At 41.9% G+C, this 15821-nt stretch overlaps 1 pseudogene; it reads right to left on the reverse strand.

Moving 5' to 3' along the window:
• LOC120942738 overlaps positions 1–15821 on the reverse strand; it is a 61403-nt pseudogene that overhangs the window by 24943 nt on the left and 20639 nt on the right.

Genomic DNA, 15821 nt, shown 5'->3' on the forward strand with positions numbered 1-15821 from the left:
CTCATGCTATTCTAGCTCCCATCATACGCTTTCAGAATAGACCTGGCAGTGGGTAGTGATGATGCAATGTCCTTGGTGAAGGAAAATTTACTATGGCCCCAGAGGGGTTTCGGACCATTCCCCTCTGGTGCTAATAATAAAGATTGGAGTTAAAGTCTCCCGTAGCGAGTGGAGATTTAATCCAGGTTGGCTGGAGTTGATTGGTGACCCAGAGATCCTGATGTCTAGACTAAAAGAATTCGTATATATTAACACAGGATCTGCTCCAACGGGAATAGTGTGGGACTCTCTGAAAGCTTTTTTGCGCGGCTTGCTAATTCAGCAGGTAGCCAGGGTGAAAAGGGAAGGGAGAGAGCAAGAGGGCAAGTTGGCCCGTGAGACCACTCAAGCTGAAGTAAGGTTTATTGAGCAACCACCCCAGCCACGCGGGAAAACATGGTTGACAAAACAGCTAGAATATAAAACAGCTACTTTGAAATGTGCGGAGAACAAGCGGACTCTACAAAGGCAGTGCCAGTTTGGAGAGGGAGAGAAGGTAGGGCGGATGCTATCCCTTCTAAGTAGGACTAACTCCCCTCCGTCAAATATCCCAGCAATAAAGACAATAGGGGGAGAAATATCCATGGACGGCCAGGTGATCTTACAAACATTTTGTGAATATTACAAAGAATTGTACAAATCTAAAGGGGGGGCTGAGAGTGGAGCTATGGAATCATTTTTTCAGAAAATAATAGTCCCTACCCTGCTAGACGAGGACAGACAGGCCTTGGATGCACCAATCACGTTAAACGAAATTCAGCAAGCCGTAACTTCAATGTCAAACCAGAAATCCCCTGGCCCGGATGGACTACCTATCGAGGTGTATAAGAAATTTGGCGAGATTTTGCTACCAGAGTTGTTGAAGGCTCTGGAGGGGGCTGAGAGTGGAGGCACTCTTCCCCATTCAATGCTGGAAGCAACCATCATAGTGATTCATAAAGAGGGGAAAGAAAAATTGTTCCCCTCATCTTATCGCCCAATTTCTTTGTTACCTACCGATGTTAAGATCTTAGCCAAAATTTTAGCAACTCGCTTAAATAGATGCATTAGTAAACTTATTCACCCAGATCAGTCAGGGTTTATACCAGACAGGGCAACAACTATTAACATAAGAAGAACTTTTTTAAATATAGAAATACCAACTGATAACGAGAGGCCCAGAGCAGTGTTATCTCTTGATGCCGCTAAGGCATTTGATAGCCTTGAATGGAGATATTTATGGGAAGTATTAGAGAAATTCGGCTTCGGGCCTTGCTTTGTTAGATGGGTTAAATTACTATATAGCGAGCCAAGAGCTAAAATTAAAATTAATAATGAGACATCGGAATTTTTTCAACTGGAGCGAGGGACGAGACAGGGGTGTCCTCTGTCCCCCCTTCTGTTCACCCTCGCCATGGAACCACTTGCAATAATGGCCAGGGCGAGGTCGGACATAATGGGGTTCAGAAGACACCAAGGGGAAGACAAGATTGCATTATTTGCAGATGACATCTTGTTCTTTCTGGGGGATGTTGAAACCACTCTAGACAAAGTGATACAACTGGTAAATGACTTTGGTCATTTCTCAGGTTTGACAATTAACTGGGAAAAATCTGCCCTTTTACCACTGGATCCAGTTGATCTCCAGCTCCTGCCAAGCGCTTCTCAATTAAGCGTGGTCACAAAATTTAAATACCTAGGCATTTGGATAGCGAAAGATATTACCCAATACGCCAGTTTAAATCTTGATCCACTGTTACTAAAGTGGAAAAATAAATGCGACATCTGGAAAAGACTTCCCCTGTCTGTAGCAGGACGATGCAACTTAATCAAAATGATATGGCAACCGCAATTAATATACCTGCTCCATAACGCACCTTTATGGCTGGGATATAAATGGTTCAAGAAAATAGAATCATTATTTAGAGAACTTATATGGAGGGGAGGCCAAGCCAGGATAAGTTTGCAAACACTCCAGCTGCCAGTAAAAGAAGGGGGTATGGCGGTTCCACACCCAAAGTTATATTTTATTGCGTCACAACTGCAACATTTGGTAGGGTGTGGAACCTTTGAGGGAGACGGCTTTATTAGCCGCTTGATGTTAACGGGTAATCCCCATAAATTGTTGCTGGAAGCCCTAGAGGCAGATTATTTCCCCCATAAATTTCCAACTATAAAATTGGCTATTAAAGTATGGCACACAATAAAGACCTTATTGGGATATAGTGGTCAAACAGAATTCTCCCCCCTATGGAATAACAATAATCTACAGGAAATAACAAGCATAGAAGAATCGAGAGAATGGAAGAGTCAAGGTATAACTCGCCTAAAGCATCTGTTTGAGGGTAACATCCTAAAATCATTCTCAGATTTAACAAGAGAATTTAATATTCCCAACAAAACATTCTACAAATATCTGCAGGTCCGCCATGCTATTCAAGTACAATTTAGTTCTAAAACAATGGTATGGACCCAGATTCCCGTCCTTCTCAAAGTAATCAGGGCAAGTACGGCCAAGGGCTTAATAACAGTAACATATAACAGCTTGAGTGCTAGTGCGATAAGCAGAGCGGGCCCGGCCAAGAGTAAAGAAGCGTGGGAAAGAGACCTGGGAACAATACCATCTGAACAGTGGAGAGAATTCTGCATCAATGCGCCTGTGTCTTCAATCGCCCCAGCGCAAAGATTGTCCCATTTGTTTTTACTGCATAGGGTATATCATACCCCGCATAAAATGTTTAAACTGGGGTGGAGACAGAATAACGAATGCCCGAGATGCAAAGATAAAGGGGATTTAATTCACATGGTCTGGAAGTGCCCCAAACTTTATGATTATTGGGTAGAAATAATAGAGAGGATAAACAAGGTATTTGGAACATCCCTCAATCCAGTGGCCAGGGACTTGTCTACTGGGGTGTATAGAAGATATAAGGGCACCTCAGGGCAGCTTGGAAGCTATATTGAGGTGCCTTTTCCCAGGCACGAAAAACGATAGCCCAAAAATGGCAGGCGCAGACGCCCCCGTCGGTAGATAACTGGTTAGCGACTATGAATCTAACAATTTCAAATGAGAGAGTATATTTTACTAGACAGGGGAACTATGGGAAATTCACGAGCATATGGGGGCCGTGGCAGAGGGCGGTGTGGAACATATGAGGATGGCACTTGAGGAAGGGACTCCAGGGTAACGCGCCCCCCCCCCTTTCCCACCCCCCCCTCCTCCCTCTCCCGTTGGAAGTGGCTGCCACCTATTGTGGTGGGAGTATGGTTGATGGGTGCTCTAATGGGGATTGGCGATATAGGGCATGTGATCACAAGTATCGTCACAAGAGAAAAGGGTAGAGGACGGACTCCCCCTCTCTTCTGTGCTCGTCTGTCCGCTTAGTGGATTAACAAATGGGGTAATACGCTCCCTTAGGTAGTTGGGGGGAGGGTAGGGGGAGGGGGGGTGATTGGATACAGGGTTACAAGACTTAGAAGATATCAGGTACATCTGATTATACAGGCTAAGAATATGTTTAGTACTGATTATAGTATGTTGTCTTCTCTTTCTTTTTTCTGTTTGTATAATGCTAGATGGTTACCTGTTAAAATAATTGTCTGATGTATAAGTAATCTTAAAATCAAATAAAAAGAAATTAATTTAAAAAAAAAGAAATGGGCTTGGGCATGTTCAGGATCCTGCCAGGAAGGCTAATCACAGGCAGTGAGACATTTCCCGATCTCTGCAGCTGCGGATCGGAAAAATTTCTCACTGCCTGTGATTAGCCGTGTGCAAGGACAACTTCCTGGCATGATCGGGCAGGAGGTATCCCAAACACGCCCGAACCCATTCTTAGGGGAGAGCACAAGCAAATATGTCAGTTATCATTCACGGCATGCCTTGACTAAAACTGTTTTAGGAAACAGTGAAATCTGTAGGCAGGCTGCCTACAAGAATGATAGTTCAGTTAGTGGCTGTCCGAGACCGGGGGAAAGAGTTAATTTGTGTGTTGTTGTTCCCGAGCTTTTTGTTACAGCCTGCCCATAAAGAGCCTGTGGTATAAAGAGGGGAGAGGCTGGGGTCCGAGAGAGTGGGGTTTGCTTAGCAGGTTTTGGATTTTGAACAGAAATGCTGTAGGTCCTTCGTTAACAAGGGGGTTGATACACTGGATCCCTCCCTGGCAGACGGTTTCTAGTAGCAACCGGAACCGAACCTGCGTTACAGAGATCCATGACCTGGTCATATGGTACGGGAGAAAGGGTGTCCGTGCTATGTGCTCGGCGGGATACCATTCTGTTATTGGGAGTAAGGTGGCAGAAGTACGCTGGACTGGTGGAGAGGGCGAGAGTGTCCCTCCTAAATGCAATAAACATCAAGTTAAGGAGTTTAGTGCCATGGGACAGCAATTTCCAGAGGAACTCTGTACATCTTATTACTGCACACAGTGCCACAGCTCATCTCTAATTTAGGGAACTGGTATTAACTAAATTTTCAGTTGTATAGTTGGAGTGTCTGGTAAATCCCTCCTCAATATGTCACTTGAACTTAAGACCAGTTTATACAATATTTTAGAATACTTTGCACACTCACCCCAGTATTCAACCGTAGCTGGTTGGAGACCACACTTTCCAGCAATGTAAGCATGAGTGGCATCTAAAGTTACAGCGTCTGCTTCATTACTCTAAACAATACCGCCAAAATAGGATGAGACCAATAACACAGGAACCATATATACTATATAAATACTGTAGCTGCTGTCTTTTAATATAAGAAAACTGACCTGTCCAGGAAGTCTGCAATGTCGGCAACCAAAGCGACCCACCATCGGCTCTGTGTGCAGGCACTGGCATTCTTACTAGGAGAACAGGAGGTGAAGCATTGTGGCTTCACAGCCTGTTTCCTACTGCGCATGTGCAAGTGATGCAGTGCTTTCTAATGGTCCCATCATCTTCTGGGATACACACAGGTCCCAAAAAGTAATGGGAGTGAAGGAGATGGGCACAAAAAACATGGACTTGACATACCCGGTCCGTGGTGCCATGGACGGAAGTCCGAAGAAAACATACCAGAAAGGTATGATAAAAACTCTGGAACTCATCTTTAATAGAGAAAACACTAAGTGAAAGTATTCAGGACTAGTACATAAGAAGAGGAGGACAGCAGCTGCAATACTTTGATGTATGTATTCCATCTGGTGACATGAATCTTCTTGAATGGCTGTAAAAAAAAGGGCTGCCTGGAAAGGATAATAATTTAACACATATATACATTAATGGTATAAACTTTTTGTCTTGAACTGCCACACATTTGCAGATATTCATAATGATCCAATTGAAGAGATCTGCTCCTAATCCTGGTCTCAGTTCATGTGTCTTTAGGTAAGACTAACCAGACGTGTGGGGGTGTGGTATATCCCAACAGACTGCAAGCAGGTATATTTTCATAACAGATTTTTACAATTGAAAATTGTATTTATTCTGCCAACAATTTAATATAGCATGACTCAGTATAGGTATGGAATGTAGCGTCACAACTAATATTACATACTAAACATTGTGATACGAGTACCAGAACAATAGGTTCATTCATTTCAAACTAAAAATGTCTCCTCATACAACCTTCTTACACTTAGGCTACGCTAATGTTCTTCATCCAATACATTTATTTAGAATGTCTGACAAATAAAAGTTTGCCTTGTCTCTCTCTCTCTCTCTCTCTCTCTCTCTCTCTCTCTCTCTCTTCTCTCTCTCTCTCTCTCTTTTAAACTTAAGAAAACATTATAGATTTACTTGAGTTATCTTCCGTCTCTCTGTCATCTCCAAAACTAACGCTCTCCATATTGCAGTAAATAAAAGGACTATTCTCACCTACATTGCCTTAATCATGATAAGTCCTTACCCTTGATCCTCTCAATGCATCAGTTAGGGAAGTGGCCTTGGACGCAGACCAGAGGATCTGACCTCACACTCAATGCCCCAATATTCACATTTCCTTAGCTCAGCTGAACTGATACAGCACCAACGTATAACACTGTGATCCAGTGAAATACCTAAGAAAAGGATATGTTATCTCATCTTTCTGACCTTTGTGTAGCCAAGGTATTACTATTTGAATTAATCATGTCAACCATATATGAGGCATATTTATAAAGTTAATCTGACTTTTACCAAGCATTTACTGCATCCTGGTGCATGAGTTTAAAATGACAGTGATTGTTTCACCATCAGTAAATGTTTGGTGAAAATCATATTCACTACTTTAGAATTATGCCCCTAATTGTTCCATAATATACACAAAAATAACAAATATATCCAAGCAGACCATTTCTGTGAAATCTAGCACTAAGGGGGCAAGGCAAGGAAATCAAATTTGTGAGTATTTTTTATTGAATATTTTCCCTTTTTATAGTAGTGCTTAGTTAATCTGTGACATTCAGATGGAAATCTTCATATGTGTTTGTGTTCTATGGGTGCCTTTGGCTAACTGCATATATTTGGAGGTGCAAGCTTTCATAAACAGTTTGTGCCTTAGCAATCAGAGGTAGATGTGGTGTTGCTTTGAAGCTTACACAAGGGAAGGGTTTATTTCAAATTTTACTGACACTATCTGAGCTGAGCAGGGTTCCCAGCTCCTCACATAGATGCTGTGACCAGAAGTCACTTTGGGCAGGGGGCTTGTGGAACCCAGCTTACCTTAGAGAGTTCTGGACAACTCCTGGTTTAGCTCCCACCCGACCCCTCTTATGTGTAAGTTACCCAGGGTGACTCACCCTACCCCAGTCTACAAGCTAGAAAACATATCCATACCATAATAGGTTGCTCCCAAGGCAGACAGAAACAATAGAACAATGGGATCCAGCCACACCTCAAACACTCTAGTAAAAAGTCTACAACAGTTAATGAGACCAAGCTCATAAATATTCCAGCAGTTGGAAGGGAGGAATTAATTTATCTTCATATATTTCTTGAGGGATCTTGTTCAGAATTATTACTATCCCAAGTGAAAGAGCCCCTTTATTCTTTCAACACAAACCACGTTTATAAGACCCAGGATAACAGGGGTAACATGAAATACTGAGTCCGGTGTGGTTGTACGGAAAGTCGGTTTAGTGCAGACCCGACTGGGTCACCCTATGCCCCTAATAGACACAGGGTGACTTACACATAGGAGGGGCTGGGTGAGCTGGACCAGGAGTTTCCAGAGTTCTATAAGGTAAGCTGGGTTCCACCAGCCCCCCGCCCAAAGTGACTCCCATCACAGATGCATGTCAGGAGGGAAACTGCAGAAGCTCCCCTACCAGCTGCCTAATACACACACGATAAAACATTTCTCCCACAGGCAAAGACAAGAGCCTCATACTTGATACTGTATGTCTATCCACAAGGCCTTGCTAATACTATGGTTACATGACAAATCCCTGAGGGTAATACTACAGATGAGGACCAGGTTCAAAAGCCCAACTGCAGCAGAAGGCTGTATCGTGGACCATTCCAACCACCCTTCCATCCGAACCCACCGTCACCTGGCCACCGCCGGTCCTATCCTGAGCTGGCTGTGTGTTACCATTCCAGCCACATTCCAGTATCTATAGGCCATGCTATGTTGCCACAAGGTCCATTTCCATTACTCTGTGTACAAAAGAAATTAGACAGAGGATGCAAGAAACTGCTTTTCCTGACTTCAAATAATGCAAGAATATTTCCAGGTTATTATAATTATAATAACAGTGGAGATTACTACCTGGCTTCTGCAGCCTCTTTCCATATTTAACAAGAGTGCTATTTGTCTCTCTCTTTTTCCTCAGGAGGGAGACACTCCAACCTGATTGATTTATAATCCCAGACCTAGTCCATAATGATGAAATCCCAACCCTTTAGGAGTGAGAGCACGCAAAGGGTAAAATGTCCATGCCAACTCTTACTTGCTCTCCTCAGGAGGCTGACTGCTTTCCATGACTTTCTTCCCAACTCCAACCCCTGTTATTATCTCCAGCAAAATAAGAGAAGAGAGGACTATACCAACAAGGAGGGGAGAATAAACACACAGCACAATAAAATTACAAGTGTTAAATCAACCCCCGTTACAAGTTAGCTTATTTTTTCAGGCATAGTTTCATACATATTTTCCGGAGCTTGCACCTCAAAATTAATTCAGTTCGCCAAGTGCATTTTAATTTTCTGCTACAATCCAAAGTGTGATATTAGTCTGTCTTAAAAATAAGTTTACAGATCATAAGAATTAGAATTAGCAGCATGTAAATAACACAAATATTCTTTACATTCAGAAGAGTCTATACATAAAGAAAGGAACAAACTTTAAACACAATTTAAAAGGTTGGATTAAGCATGACAGAAGACACGTAAAACACATCAGTTTAAAATCTCACTCAGGGGGAATCTCCTATTTTCATAATACACATCAGTTTTAAAAAGGTTAATTAATATTGTCAACCAATGTTGCTACTTATGGTGTCTGTGACCACCTGATTTGTATCAGCCGCACTCATTGGGCAACCAACAGAGAAATGAATGTCAATTTATGTTACAAATTAGAATGGTGCAAATCTGACACCATAGAATATTTCTGACCTCTGGCAAGCCTGGTTAGACCACTTCTCTCCTTCTCAAATGACCTCTAGCTTCCTTGCACTGTGATGCCGCGTACACACGACCGTTCTTCGGGTTGTAAAAAATGACGTTTTTTTAATGTCATTAAAAACGATCGTGTGTGGGCTTCAAAGCATTTTTCGGGTTCTGAAAAACGGCCAATAAAATATTCGAACGTGCTCTATTTTTTCACTACGTTTTTAACGTTGTCGTTTTTCGAGTTGTAAAAAATGGTCGTGTGTGGGCTTTAACGATGTGAAAAATCTGTGCATGCTCAGAAGCAAGTTATGAGACGGGAGTGCTTGTTCTGGTAAAACTACCGTTCGTAATGGAGTAAGCACATTCATCACGCTGTAACAGACAGAAAAGCGCGAATCGTCTTTTACTAACACAAAATCAGCTAAAGCAGCCCAAAAGCGAATGGAACTTCCCCTTTATAGTGCCGTTGTACGTGTTGTACGTCACGATCGTGTGTAGGTAAGACCGTTTTAACGATCAAGTTGAAAAAAAACTTAGTTTTTTCTAGAGCCTGAAAAACGTTGTTTTTTACAACCCGAAAAATGATCGTGTGTACGCGGCATGATGGCTCTATGTGCCTAGAACCCCTGGGATACCCGTTTTCCGCACTCTTCTTTCTAAGTTCCTTCTTCTACTTCTATTTACTAATTGTACAAATCCTTTCTTTGTTGGGTCTCTATGGGTTCCAGATGAGCAACAAAGGCCTTGACCGCTTATTTCCATCACCCATCCCTAAAAGTTTTTTTTTCTCTCCTCCCAGCCTCTTGCTCAGATCTTTTATTTAAGTTACAGAATCAATGCTAATGGTTTGGTAAGAATATAACTGACTCAATTGCCCTGAAGTATTTTCTGTGAATGTTCACCCTTCACATTTCAAACTGTTGCTTACCTCTCATTAATGGACTCCTCATAAACTTTGCTCTAATCCAGTTTTACTGTGTTATAGGATAGTCTCTTCCTTCATTTTTTGGAGATTATCTTTTCAATGTTATTGGTTAAATTTTTATCACCATTGTGACAATGTAATTATTTCTACTATTGAAAAATTCTATACGTTTCAGTAAAATAAAAAAATCTGACCATCAATAAGAAATCTGTTATGGACTAAACATCTGTAAGAGACCAAACTATTACAAGCTTGGTTTGTTTCCCACCTTCATGACCCAGGCCTCTTAGGAGAGCCACATAATCCAGTCCTATATTGCAGTCATCTCCCAAATCATCTTCCACAACCTGCAGTCCCTGTGTGGAGTCAAGAAACAGGAGATTCTGTCCCCCATAAGGCTCAGAAAGAAGAGATTAAAGCGCCTATTTGTCTGCCGCTTCTTCCAAACAAATCTAAGCAGAAAAAAAATGTCATATATTAACAAGAAGTATAAAATATGTTCTAGCTTGAAAATAAGGAATAATAAAGATACAGTGGAGGACAATAATTATATATAATATATATATATATATATATATATATGTGACAGGAAGTCAGGTAAATCTGTGGGTGTTGTCACTGATGTGACATACATTCTGCCTTGTTTAACGATACACAGATGATTATCGGCATCGGCTACAAACGTAGCCAGAGAAAGGCTAAAGGTCGTTGAAAAACATCAGCTGATCAGAATGAGGCAATTAAGGCCTCTATAAGTAGCCCAGAGGATTACCACTAATTTGCTGCATCATTCCTAAGGCATTGTGAGTAGGAGAGACAGCGTACTGAAAGTCTCCTGAGGAGGTGAGGAGACCATTGAATTTTTTCTGTGTGATAAAAATCAAAAGACTAATGTTTGTGCTGTATGACCAGCACTGTTTTGCCCAGCGCTAGGCTGAGTCAGACTCCATAGATAGGTTCCTGTGTGGAAGTAGATGCCCAGAGTGGCTAGGGTTTATTATGTTGATTTTGTTTATGCTGTTTGGATGCTTGCAATTGTTTTCCATCAAGATGAAAAATAAACCAAAAACGTTGTTTCAACCTTCTTCGACTGCCAGTCTGTATAAATCCAGTGTGTGGTGACCCATCCAAGGGGTCACACACCCCGCTACCGAGCTACCCCTCACAATATCTATAGATATATCTATAGATATATATATAGTATTTCTCTTTTAATCCCTCTTTAACCTTATAGGCTTTGAGATGTGTTGGATATAGGTTACACAGATTAGAGAATTTATGCAAAGTACATGAGAAGAGTGCAAAAAAGGGTTCTGCAGTACAGTAGAGGCTAAGGAGAGGAGGATCGGACAGGGAACTGAGAGGGTTAGGGGTAAATGGAGGAGACGAGTTGAGCTATGACGGGCCCAGATAAGAGCAAAGGACCCTGGAAAATGTCATTGGTATTATAACACATCTTTTTACCATCCAGGCACAAAGAACATCACATATGTAGGATCAAGAAAAGCCTACAAACAGTTAAGTGCTTTAGCAACAGGTTTTCTAAGAGCAACAAGAACATTAACAAGTGTAATACTTTATAAAAGTATTTTTACAGGAATGTTAGTGCTCATTTACACTTGCTTTAGCTTCAACACACATTAAGGGCTAATGAAATGTGGGAGTTCACTGCTCCAGGGTAATTACCTCTCCTAAGGTCAGCTGTCTCCACAGTCAGCAGGGTGCTGGCTTGGTTTGCAATAGAGATAATGGAAAAAAATAATTTCTGGATAGCCGAACTCTGAATATTCACTTTTATTGAAAATTTTAAAACCAAGGATCAAAATAGGTACAGACATAACTGCACAGCATCTGACATGTTTCACACCAGGCACGGTGCTTAGTTATAACTCTGACTAAGCACCGCCCCTGGTGTGAAACATGTCAGCGGCGGTGCAGTTAGCCTCTACCTATTTTTGATGCCTTGGTTTTACATTTTTCAATAAGGTGAATCTTTGTTAAAAGATGGGAGTTGCGCTAAAAATTTATAAATGAGTGAACATATGAAATAAAAATAAAAAAGAGCTGTGCCAAAGACAGCTCGTGAAAGTGACAAATAAAAAAAACAAAAAAAAAAGTCTCAATGCGTGTACATAGACAAATCAGTAGGACACTTAATTGAAAAAATTCCCAAAAGAAGTCCAAAGCACTAAAAAGTGAATCCATTTCTGTGGTTAAAGTTGGGACAATATCCAAGTGAAAGAATTCAGGCTTGACCCTTACCAGAAGTATAGATCCCCAAGGATCAAGAAGAGCCATCCATACTGTAGCCACAAATAGAATACTATATGGAGCGATGCAGGATGTCCTACTTCCGTAGACTCAGCCCAGTGAAAAAGGAAAAGAAAACAAATAGTGCAAAAACGAATGATAGGCAAACACAGACTAACTCCCAGTGGCTAATGTTGACAGACACTGTGCAGTAAGGCTGGGGTCCCACCACCAAACGAACACAACTGGACCCTTACCAAAGATAGGCGACCCTCAAAGGATCAATTTTGCATGTCAGTCTCCCTAAGGTGCATAAGGATCCCATTTGCCCCCGGGTCGTCCGATCATCAGCGGGATAGACTCTGTTACGTCCCGGGTGGGCAAATACGTTGATTTTTTTCTCCAACCCTTGATGGCTAAAATGCCTTCCTTTTTAAAGGATACGAGGCAAGTTATCAATACCTTATCTAGCCTAGAACCATCTCCCGATATGTGGTTGGTCACCGCGTGATGTTGTGTCACTCTACACGTGATCCCACATAATCTGGGATTGGAGGCGGTCTCGTTTTTTGTTGAAGAGAGTTCGGGCCTACCGTTGGCCCAGATCTCTTTCATTATGGAGTTGCTGCAATATGCAGCTTTCACATAACTTCTTCTGGAATAATGGCCAATATTATAGTCAGGACGTGGAGTGGCGATGGGGGCTAAATACGCCCCCAGTCTGGCCATTTGTTTATGGCCAAAAGGGAGGAGGACGTCGTCGATGTGTCTTCTAGCCCCAGATTATGCTGTGGGCCAGATATATTGATGACGTCCTCCTCCTATGGAAAGGGTCTGAGGCTGAGCTGTCCTGCTTCATGTCCTTTTTGAATAGGAACAATAGAGGGCATAGTGCTCAAACATGAAGCCAGTCAGTCAACTATTAATTCCTTGGGGATCTATACTTCTGGTAAGGGTCAAGCCTGAATTCTTTCACTTCACTCCCATCTTTTAACATCTGAGCTTTATGCTGTATAACATTTTGAGTTTGCTGCTTTTTTTAAGGGTTTTTTTGGTATGCGCATTTTCTCACTTCTTATAAAGGTGAATCTTTGGAGAGCAGCTATCCAGCTATTTATTTTTTCCACACATTAAGGGCTAGTTTACACTTGCTACAAAACTACACCTCTCTGAACGCCAGTCAAAGCTCCTGTCACTAAATAAAATGATTAGCTATCAGTCCTGTTTACACCTTGCTTTTGCTTTGCTTCAAAAATGATACCCCATGTCACTTTAGTTGTGCTTCAAAGCCTCCATAAAGTCTATTGCAAAGCTTGCTTGAAGCCCCAGTGAAGCCTCATCAAAACCCTACAAAGCCTCAGCAAAGACCCACCAGAGGTTCGTCGAAGCCCCACTAAAGGCTAATCGAAGCCCCACCAAAGGCTCATCGAGGCTCCGCCAAAGCCCCATTGAATCCTTTTCGAAGCTGGGGTTTTTTCATCTGTATTCCATTAGGCGAGATTTCTCTTTACTTCCTGTCTTTTAGAAACAACAAGAGGTGAGAGATAAGCTCTCAAGGAAAATCCAGTTAAAACATTTACCATCACCTCCCGTTCCATTGATAGCTGTATCATCATGGATTTCCCATCACTTTTTATCACAGTGACAATCAGAGAATAAAGCCTCATACACGCAATCAAAAAAATCGTACGAAAAATACCGCTTTCAAAGTGATCATATAATAACCAGATCATTAGTACATAGCTTTCGAGAGCCAATCATCCGATATTATCCGGGCATGCACGAAAAAAAAAACATACGATGCCAGATCGTACGATTTTCATTTAATCAGTTTAATCAGTACAGTTGTCGTTCGAAAATACAATACAAATACATTATAACAAATTACATCACTTCTGATGAAATGAAAATCTTCAGGTTCGATCAGAGATTAGCATGCAAAAAAAAAAAAAAAAAAAACAGACGATCATTCATTCAATTATCTCATTGTGTGTACCAGGCATTAGTATCACCAGCAGGCACACAGGCAGCAATAAAATCTTAACACTTCCCTTCTATACAAAACTAAAGTAAACATTTATTTCTAAACAGAAACTGTAAGATTCAGATCTTTGCGCTGTGTACATAGAAATATTTGTGTTAATTTTTTCAAAGACAGAAAACATCACCTGAATCAGAGTAAGAAATTTTTTAGTCACTCTTTGCATGCTCCATCTTGTGACAATCCCTTTACTTGGTCCCTGTCCCAAATTACACATTTTGTAGGACTTCAGACTAGCAGTGGATCCATCACGGCATAAAAGTTCAAAACTGATCCAGTTCTGAATCTAAATAAAAGTAAAAATACATAGTTTGACAAAACTTTATATTGCTAATTTAAATATAACTGACCATACAAACAGGGATCTGGTTGTTCATAAAAGATTGATTTGATACCTAAACAATTATCCAACACCCATATCATGAACATCCACCATTCTATACAAGGAAATCTCCCTTTTACCTACCTCCTATTGTCCCCTCGCTATCCAAAATCTATCACCCAAGCTGTCTGAAATCCCTGTTTAAGTCAAAAATGGCAAAAGAAAAAACATGCCATAACTATATAAACACACAAAACCTGGTGCATTTTTACAATCTAAAGTGGCAGAGTGATGTACTGTGTAAGGCTTGATTCACACAAATGCTTTTTTTGAGGCTTTTGCATTTTTGCAGAAATGCATTTCATTTTTTTAACATAATTTTGTGCATCTGAGTTTTGGAAAGGATCGGGGACTTTTGCAGTGTTTTAGCATGTAATAGACCTCAAAATGCAAGTACTGCGTTTTTACAGCGATTAGGCGTTTCGCGTTTGTGCTTCCTTTTTTTTTTACATTCACTGTATATAGATGGTTGCTAAGGAGCAGGCCAGGAAGCCAGCCACCGCTTCCTTAACAACCGATGAGTCATCAGCTGTCACGCTGACAGCTGAATGTAAAAATTGCTGGCTAAAAAAATCCAGTGTGGGGTCCCCCCAAAGACCATACCAGAACCTTATCCAAGCAGGCAGAGCCTGGCAAGTCAAGAAAGGGAGTGGGTGAGCAAGCGCCACCCTGAACCATTACCAGACCGCATGCCCTCAACATGGGGGGTGGGTGCTTTAGAGCAGGGGAGCCCCCACCTTAAAGGCACCTTGCCCCCATGTGGATGGGACAAGGACCTCTTTCCAACAACCCTGTCAGTGGTTGCTGGGCTCTGCGGGCGAGGGGGCTTATCGGATCTGGAAGCCCCCTTTAACAAAGGGGCCCCCAGATCCTTGCCCCCCCATGTGAATGGGTATTGGGTACATCGTACCCTCCTACCCATTCGCCCTAAAAAAAGTCCGATTTTGACAAGTCCTTTTTTTAAAACATAGCTGTCTTCTCCTGCTACCGTCTTCTCCCGGTGCTGTCTTCTTCTTGTGCTGTCTTCTTCCTCGCTGCCGGTTTACCTGCTAAAAACAAAATTAGGCCACTCTTGTCCTGAGGCTGTCTTCCTCCGTTGTGATGTCCCCCGCAGTCTGACATCTCTATATAGCCATTGGGCGTGGCCATATAATGACATCACCCAGATACCACACCTTGTGACATCACATGGGCGGCTCTCTGGGTGACGTCATTGGATGGCCATGTCCCATGCCCCAAAGCCAACTGTCCCTCCCATGTTGAGGGCATGCGGTCTGTATGGTTCAGGAGGGGCGCTTGCTCTTCTACTCTCTTTCCTGACCTGCGGGGCTGCATGCTCTGATAAGGGTCTGGTATGGATTGTAGAGGACCCCATGCCTATTTTTTTTTATTTTGGAGTGGGGTATCCCCTTCCAAATTCATGACATGCAATGACTGGAAGGGTCTGGTATAGTCCTTGGGGGGGGCGCACTGTTATTTTTTTCCGTTAATTTTTTAGGCCGTCAACTTTTTTTTAACTGTCAGTGTGGGGAAGCCCGCTGACAGCTGATGACTCATCGGTTGCTAAGAATGCGGCGGCTGACTTCCCGACCCGCTCCTTAGCAACCAGCTATATACAGTGAATATAAAAAAAAAAA

This window comes from Rana temporaria, chromosome 1 (assembly GCF_905171775.1).
Source record: "Rana temporaria chromosome 1, aRanTem1.1, whole genome shotgun sequence".
NCBI lineage: Eukaryota > Metazoa > Chordata > Amphibia > Anura > Ranidae > Rana > Rana temporaria.